Raw genomic sequence first — 8,683 nt, forward strand, 5'->3', positions numbered from 1 at the left:
AACCATGGTATATTTAAAACCTCTGCCAGTTGGGTTGGAGGGGGTGGGGGGTAAGCGGCTAAAGGAAAACCAGTTAGCGCGGGAGACACTTCTGAGGTAATGTACAGAGATCCCCAGTCATAGTAGGTGTTTGACTTTTCATATATGATTTGCTCTGTAGCTATAATTTGTTAAAATAATAGCTTCTGAAAGATTGTGTGTGTGCAGCCCTCAACAGCTCATCGAAACTCATTCAGTGGCCTATCAACTGAAATAATTGCCCACCCCTGGCTTAACATAACTACAGCCTAACCCAACCAGAACTCCTACAACCCATACAGAGCAAATCACAGAAACTGGGTCTTCAATTTGTTTTCATAAGTTAAAACTTCAAAACCAATATGTGATTGATAGAAGGGAATCCTCATTGTCCCAAAAAGCGCATAAATCCTCTTGTCCCCATAAAGCACAAAGAGTCTGTGGGAGGCATTGAGACCAAAGGCGGTGTAACATTGTAACATTTGGAAGAAGGACTGGACCCTTTCACAGATAAGAAGAACATCTGTAATTGCAGCCACAAGATTTAGATGTTGGCCCGGCATTTTGGAAAGGAGAAGGGAGAAGGGAGAACATTTCCTCTACAGGTGTGTAACAAGATGGCTGGCTCTGTACCATAGCAGTGGCATGTCCCAGCATGGAGTGGCCCAACCACACCTTACCCATCCAAGGCAACCAGCATATTCCAGGAGCTCACTGTGAGGCTGCTCCAGTTTATTCCCAGAAGTTGCTCTTAAGCCCAGAGACCAGGGACTCAAGGCCAGACAGCAAGGAAAAAACACAGCAGCTTCTAGAAAGGGAAGGAGTCTCTGGGAGGGGGAGGCTACGGTGGGTGCTTTACTGAAAAAGAAAATGGAGATTTGGACACAGGACTGACTCCTCCCTGGGCAGCCCATCCAAGCAGGCTGGAAGCTCAGCACAACAGGTATCACCCCACTTGGTTGCATCTTCCACTGAAGCAGAGGGGCCAGCTGCTGCTGGAGACACAGCTCCGGAGGAGTTGGACCCCTGATGCGACCCATTTAGTCAGCTCCTGTGTGCCTAGCTGACATACAAACACAGGAACTGCTTGGCAAAGTCAGCATTAAGGCACCTAACGAAAAGCAACCTGATTCTTGCAGGAACGTGGGAAGTTTCTCTTGTGTCTGTTCTTTCCAGTGAAACATTCATTTTTTCACATTCATTAAAGTAGTTAAAAAGACATCCCCATCAGAACTTCAATTAGGGCCCCAAACTACCAGCTTACCTGAAACAGAAACTTGCCCAGGGGATGAAATACACTGAACGGTGAGAACACACTGCAACCAGTGTGTTACAGGCAGTTAATCAGCCCACTTCCCAGGGCGAGATAATGGTAACACAGGGTGTTCACCACTTACTCTGCTCAAAAGCCCATGCAAATCCTGACAACTTCCAACAGGAAAGAAGCTGTCAGTTATTTTTAACCAAAACTGCTGGAATGTGGCCACAAGCCCACCCTTAGCACCCCAAAGGACATAGAAGTTACCAACTTTACAGGAAAACAATAGACATACCTGAAGTACTGCACCTCTTCAAAAAGATCGGCTTCTGAGCCGGTGGTGATTGTCTATTTCCTGGAACAGGAGAAACGAAACTGAAGCCTAAACGACAATTGATTTAGTGCCAGACTCCTCCCTATTTCTCTAATTTAAAAAAGCAAGCAGCTCCAGCGGTTAAAAAGCAAAAATCAATTGTAGATTCTTTTGCCTTATTGATTCTGGAGCCTTTCTACTGCATTCACAACCCAGTTTCAGGCTTTTGTCTGTGAGCATAAGAGCTCTTCCTTATGTCCAGTCTAAAAAGGCCTTCCAGCAGTTCGTGACCATTAAACCTTGTCATCCCTTGGGGTGCCCTGGTAAACAAGTGTTCCCCAGATCCTAGTGTACACCCCTTAAGTACTTATAGGCTGCCACCAAGTCACCCCTTTGTGGCTGTCTATAAGTGTGTAGGGGTGAATATTGGGAGCTGGGAGTAAACCTGTTCACTAGGGTGCCCCAGGAGAGGACAAGGAGCATGGCCATAAACCATTAGAGGATGGTTTCAGGGTGGATGTAAGGAAGAACTTCTTTATGGTAAGGGTAACCAATAGGGCTGTGTGAAGCTTTGGGTGCTGATTTGATTTGGAGGAGATTTGGCCCAAATCAGTGGCCAAAACTCTGAATCCAAATTGAATCAGGGGACTGATTAAAAAGTGCAAATTGATTTGAAGCTCTCCGAACTGATTTGGAAAAGACTGAGAGCTGTGGTGATTTGGGCAGTCCCCACTGGCTGCAGCAGGGAGCTGGACCTGGACTTCGAGCTGGTAAGTAGGGCCAGGGGAGGGGAGGCTGGAGGAGTGGGGAAGAGACCATGGGGGTGTGGCAGAAAGCCACCTTTGCTTCTCCTCACAAAACTCGGCTCTGTGACATTGTGATTAGGATGGGCCCAGCAGAGGATACATACCTTTACCCCATCTCTTTGGGTAACCTGAGCTGGATACGTTCCTGAGGGAGGGGGGAACCTGCTCCTTCTGCCTACGTGACTGGCATCACATACCTGGGTGAGGGGCTTCCTTCCTGGCTGGCTACAGTCTGCCCGGCAACTAGTGATGCATTTCAAATTAGTTGGCTCACAGCAAACAGGTGCTGACCTCCATTGGATCAGGTAAATGAGCTCACAAGGGCTATATAAGTTAAGGACTGCCCAGGAGGAGGGGGACAGCAGCCATGAGGGATACTCAGGAACAAAGAAGAGCTGGACCATCTGAAACTGGCTCTGTCTCTCAAAACTCATGATCAAGGAACTGCTTGCCTCCAGAGGGAATCTCCAGCTGCCTCTGGATGATCCTTGTGAGTAAGGTACCTGAGATCCAACTAGATATACAGCTTGCAGTAACTCAGATGCGAGATCAAAGGCTACCCCAGCCACAGGAGTTTGCTCGATGGGATTTCTCTGGTATTGCTCTACCCTGGACCCTATTCTAACCCTACCCTCTGTAACCAATAAAGTTCTCCTTTGTACGTAGTGTGGGAGACTTATTGAGGGGTGCATTTAATTATACCCAGGAGGCCCCTTGGGTCTGCGGACTAAGAAAGGCTATCCTTCTGGGCCCCTGACTTGGGGAAGTGCCCCAAGTTCTTGGATTGGGTCAAGTACCCATAGGACTATTAGGCCTGTGTCTCCCCAAGGACACAGAACCCAAACAGTTCCTTCTCGGGGTGGTGGCAGCACACTTTAGCCCCAGACTCTGTGGTGGGGCTTGAAAAGGGATTGCTAGGGCTTAGGCACCCCTGGAGAGACACGTGGAGTCTGGAAGGTGGACAGGCATAGTGAGGTGGGAGGCTCAACACAGGAGCTCCCCTACTGGCCCACCACAGGGGGGACCCCTGCCAAGCCCCATTTCCTGCCTGCTCCCCCACCATGGCTGTCCTGCCTACACCAGCTCCCAGCCCTTTTAAAAAAGGCCTGGACTCACTGCCTCTTCTGCATGGGGGGGCTCTGCCATGGGCCCCCTGACCCCCACTGGCTCTCCCAGCCCTTCCCATGCCTGCCCCACTGACTCCAGCTCTAGCCCTTTAAGAAAATAACCCCCAACCCCCCCAACTCACTGGCTCCTGCAGCAGCCTCAGGGCTTCTGGGGGCTTGTGCAGAGCCCCCCATGCAGTGCTGGCCAGGTGGGGGTCAGAGGAGTTCACCCGCCATGGGCAGGATCCAGTGAGTTAGGGCTTTTTTTTTTTTTGTAAGGGCTGGGAGCTGGGCCAGGAGGGGCAGCCATGGGGGGGGGGGGGGGGCTGGGAGAGTGGGTGGGTGCGGAGGCCCGTGGCAGAGCCCCTCCATGTGGTATGGGGCAGCAGGGGCAGCACCTGGTGAATTGGGGCTTTCTTTTTCAAAGAGTCAGAAGCTGGTGAGAGTGGGGCAGCCATTGCCAGAGCTGGGAGAGCAGGCAGGGGATGGGTGGGGCAGCAGCCAAATCTCTGAATCAGAATCGGCTGAATCGAGTTGGGGCAGTGATTCAAATCACCAGATTGAATCCTTGTCCCCCAGATCAGCTGAATCTGAAGCAAATAGCTACTTCGCACAGGCTTAGTGACCAGGATCTGGCATAGACTTCCCAAGGAGGTTGTGCAGACCCCAACCTTGGAAGTTTTCAGGAGGAGACTGGACAGACACCTGCTGGGATCATTTGATCTCAGCAATATACCTGCCTAGAGCAGGGGGCTGGACCCCACAATCTTTCAAGGTCCCTTCCAGCCCTTAATTCCTATGATTTCTATTAATTTATGAATGGTACAGAAAGATTCTGATGAAAATAAAAGTTGTTTTTCTCGGGGCATAATGGAGGGCCTGGAAACCCTTGGTTGTGCAAAGTCTAGGTATGCAACTTATGTCCATACCACTATCACGAGCATAAGTAGGTTTTTTGTGAGTAATAAAACAAAGAAAGCCTTTGCCAACAAGTGGAGCCTGTGGCTGTTCAGGTCTTCAAGGGAAGATACCCTCTTCTAGTCCTCCACTCCCGCCTGCCTTAGAGCTGCCTGGGGGTATTACTATCTCTGCCACAGACCTTGGGCATGTCCCATTGTCCCCATCTGTGAGTCAGCTTCCTCACCTATAAAATGGGAATAGCCCTTCTTCCTCACTCTCCTGCCATGCCTTTGCTGTTTCTCAAATAAATGCTGGGGGGCTCCCAGGGCCCCCCATGGAGGGGACTGACTGCTCTAGTTCCTACCACTCTTCCTTCCTTCCCGCTGCCTGCCCTCTGGCTAGCATTTATCTTGCCCACTTGTTTACTCACCCATTGTAATCAATGAGTCTGATCCTGTTTGGTGACAGGAGTCTCCAGCTCCCTGTCATGTCCCACATATTTAGCCTCCTGTGACCAACCTCTTCTAAGCATCCTTCAGCACGGTTCCCCTGCCCCAAAGGGGGGTGAAAACCCACATGCTGACCCCCAGCCACGAGTTCTCACCCACACAGAGGGGCACTGCCTCTCACCACCCAGCATTAACATGATTTTCCAGCCACAGCAGGCCATCTTCCCTCACACTTAGCCCCAAGCTACCTCACAACATGGCTGCCTCTCTCCTCACCACTTAGTCCCAAGCTGCCTCACAGGAAGGATGATGAACACAAATGCTGAGCTGAGGCTGCCCCACAGCCTCATGGTCCCTCACAAAGTGTGGGGTGAAACCACAACCCCAATACAGACACTCCCTAGCAAAGTGCAAACATCCTCCCACCCCTCGATGCCACCCCAGATGTGACGAGTCCCCCCTGAATCTGCTGGCCATTTCCACTCCAGAGCATCCCCCCCATGGCAGCACCCACTTCTCCCACTACACTTCAGCACAAACGGTACCTCAGGCTACAGGCAACCACATCACTGCCAACCTCCATCACAACATGGAGGACCCTGAGTCTAGGGTGGCCATCATAGAAGACATTCCAGTTTTCTGCTACTCTGTCCTCTGTCCTCTATTGATACAGAACCCAACGCTTTTATGTCCACTATTTTTCTCTTCAAGAAGATTCCTGCCACAAGCTGCCTCTCATCAAGCAGGCTGCTCCCTAAGTGCCTGCCACAAAGTGCAGGGTGACCAGTGGTGCAGCCCCCAAACCCTGAAAAGCTGAGGTCACAGCTGCCACATGATCCCCTCAGCACGGAGGCCACCCCCTGCTCCAGCCAAGCTGGTACAACATGGAGGCCAGCATTTCTCTCCCAGCCACACGGGTGCAAACTCCACCACAAAATGGTGGTTGCTCCCAGATCCTTTATGGCAAGTTCCCCATCCCTGCCCATGCCCACTTGGAAGTCCCCTCAGAGACAGTGGAGGGCATTTCCACACCCCAGTCCCCTCCCACAAGCTCCCCTCAGCAGGGATGACACTGCCTCAAGCCTTCCCAGGAAGGAGGGCTGCCTTGCTCATGGGTCTTCTGACTGGGGGGTGGGTAACGGTATATCGATGTGTTTAGCATATGGCTCCGGCTCCATTCTCTATGAGGAAGAGGGACCTTCCATGAAAACTGGAGAGAACAACTTCTTAGCAACTCAGCAGTGTTGGTGTCATGGTCATTGCGAAGGATTGAACCCAGGACCTGCAGCGTGAGGGAAGTGCATCTCTGAGCTTGGTTGAGACTTAATTATATCAGACCCAGATACTGTATATCATACACACAACACTGGGTTACGGCTACATCCAGGGCTTTGGTTGGGTCTGACTCTAGTCCCTAGAGGAGCAAATACATTTAGAGCATTAAGGAACTCTATCTTATGGGTCAAATCCAGCATCAGTGCTTAACCAATTAAGCAACACCTGCTTTTGCCAATGCTTGTGATTTTACCACAAGCCTTTCCACAGGCATTTGTATTGCTCCTGAAATCCAAGCTCCTACAGTTATGTGCGGCGCGAGATTCATACCAAGGGAAGTGAGATCTGCATGCAGTCTAATGGCTCCAAAATGAGCAAGCAAATAGCCAAAGCTCAAGCTCTTGTTTTAAAAACCATTCCCATGATCTTTCAAATGCTTGAGTTGCCAGGGTATGTAGGAAGTGAGGAGGAGCCTGGCATGTAGTCAATTATTGCTGTAGGCTAAGTTTCATTTCTGCTGCTTCACAAAAAGGAGGAGAAATCAGCAGTCATTCAGAGGCTACTCATTTCAGAGACAGTGGAATCATTTAGGTATGAGTCTATTGCTATTTTGTGGGGGAAGAGGCTATCAAATTACCCTCTTCTTGCTTGGGATAAGGGGGTAAGCAAAGTATTCTTTTCTCACTAGCTGGGGGGTGAAGCACTGGATCAGGTTACTTGGAGAGATGGAAGAATCTCTATCCTTGGACGTTTTGAAAACCTGACTCAACATACATCTGGCTGGAGTGATCTATTTAGTCCTACTTTGAGCAGGGGGTTGGACTGGGTGGTCTCCTGAGGTCCCTTCGAGTCCTAATTTACTATGATTTTTCTAGGATTTCTAAGAAATAGAGGGGGTTTCTTGCTGGAATATGTGTAGAGTCTGGAATGATTCAAGCAGGGTGTTGCTGAGAGAAACTTTACTATCTAACCCAGTGGTTCTCAACTTCTATAGACTCTGTGGACAAGTTGGAGAGAGTCCAGTGAAGGGCAATGAAAATGCTTGGAGGGCTGGGGAACGTGGTGTGAGGAGAGGCTGAGGGAACAGGGCTTATTTAGTCTGCAGAAAATAAGACTGAGGGGGATTGAACAGCAGCCTTCAACCCCCTGCCGGGGGGTTGCAGAGAGGATGGGGCTGGGCTGTTCTCAGTGGGGGCAGATGACAGGACAAAGAGCAATGGGCTCCAGTTACAGCAAGGGAAGTTGAGGTTAGCTTTTAGAAAGAACATGTTCACTAGGAGGGTGGTGAAGCACTGGAACAGGTTACCCAGAGAGGTGGTGCAATCTCTGTCCTTGGAGGTTTTGATAGACCCAGGTTGACAAAGTCTTAGCTGGGATGATGTAGTTGGGGCTGCTTTGGGCAGCGGGTTGGACTAGATGTGACCTTCTGAAGTCCCTTCAACCCTCATTTTCTATGATTCAGTGACTCAAGGCCTCCTTTGGAAGACACCAGCCCTGAGCTTTCACTTGATCTTTGACTAGAGGAAAATAGTAGAGCAATTCTTTTTCTGCAAAAAACTCAGAATGGCCACAGCAGGTCAGAGGTTTTAACACTATGATTGTCTGTTTGAAATCTCTGGGTTTATCTCATTAATCATGTTTGCCCACCAAACAGTGCTAACGTTGTGTGGCCCTCTGTGGCATGCCTGAAAAGATCTTGAGGCACCTGAAGGTTAAGAATTACCTATCTAAACCCTGATAGGAAAAGCCCTTCTGCATGGGCTGTCTTGGCTGCCTGTGGCTCATTTGCTGCTTTCTCCTGTCCATACTGTCAGGTTTGATGCTTTCACAGGGATGCTGTTTGTCCAATGGGTGCAGACATTTTGCAGCACAGATATAAGCTCTGGATGGGTTCACTTTAGTAGCTTTAAGCATTGTGGAATGTGATAGCTTTGTTGCAAAGCAGAGTGTGGGGTAACTACCCTGAGAGGTAAAGGGGCTCAGGAAGCATCCCTGGATTTCCGACTGCTTTTCTTCATCTCCCTCTGTGCAGTGTATGCACCTGACATAGGAAGTGACAAGCTGGATGAATCCTGGGGTCCATCTAGTCCAGCGTCTAGTCTCTGCAGCAGCAGCCAGCCCCTAATCGTAGAATCATAGAATCATAGCAGTCGGGTGGGAAGGGACCTTGTAGATCTTCAAGTCCGACTCTCTGCCTGGGCAGGAGGAAAACTGGGCTCAAATGACCCCAGCCAGGTGGGCATCGAGCCGCTTCTTAAAGACCCCCAGGGTAGGAGCCAGCACCACTTCCCTTGGAGGTTGGTTCCAGATCCTAGCCGCCCTGACTGTGAAGTAGTTCTTACGGATGTCTAATCTAAACCCACTCTCCAACAACTTGTGGCCGTTATTCCTTGTTGTTCTTGGGGGCGCTAGGGGAAACAAGGTCTCCCCCAAACCCTTCTGGTCCCCCCTTGTGAGTTTATAGACAGCCACAAGGTCCCTCCTCAGCCTTCTCTTGTGGAGGCTGAACAGGTACAGGTCCAGTAGCCTCTCAGTGTAGGGTCTGCCCTGCTGTCCCC

General features: G+C 50.2%; 1 protein-coding gene across 2 annotated transcripts in view; it reads right to left on the reverse strand.

Annotated features, from left to right (window-relative positions):
• The window catches only part of LOC132243192 (nuclear GTPase SLIP-GC-like), a 42,917-nt gene extending 41,239 nt beyond the window's left edge, over positions 1–1,678 (reverse strand). Inside the window, exon 1 of one of the 2 annotated variants that reach the window (XM_059727909.1) lies at positions 1,572–1,678. The gene's annotated coding sequence lies outside the window, so the exon portion shown is untranslated. The remainder of the gene's footprint in view (positions 1–1,571) is intronic. The other variant, XM_059727910.1, reaches the window with a different exon arrangement.
• Between the last annotated feature and the right edge of the window lie 7,005 nt (positions 1,679–8,683).

This window comes from Alligator mississippiensis, chromosome 1 (assembly GCF_030867095.1).
Source record: "Alligator mississippiensis isolate rAllMis1 chromosome 1, rAllMis1, whole genome shotgun sequence".
NCBI classification, from domain to species: domain Eukaryota; kingdom Metazoa; phylum Chordata; order Crocodylia; family Alligatoridae; genus Alligator; species Alligator mississippiensis.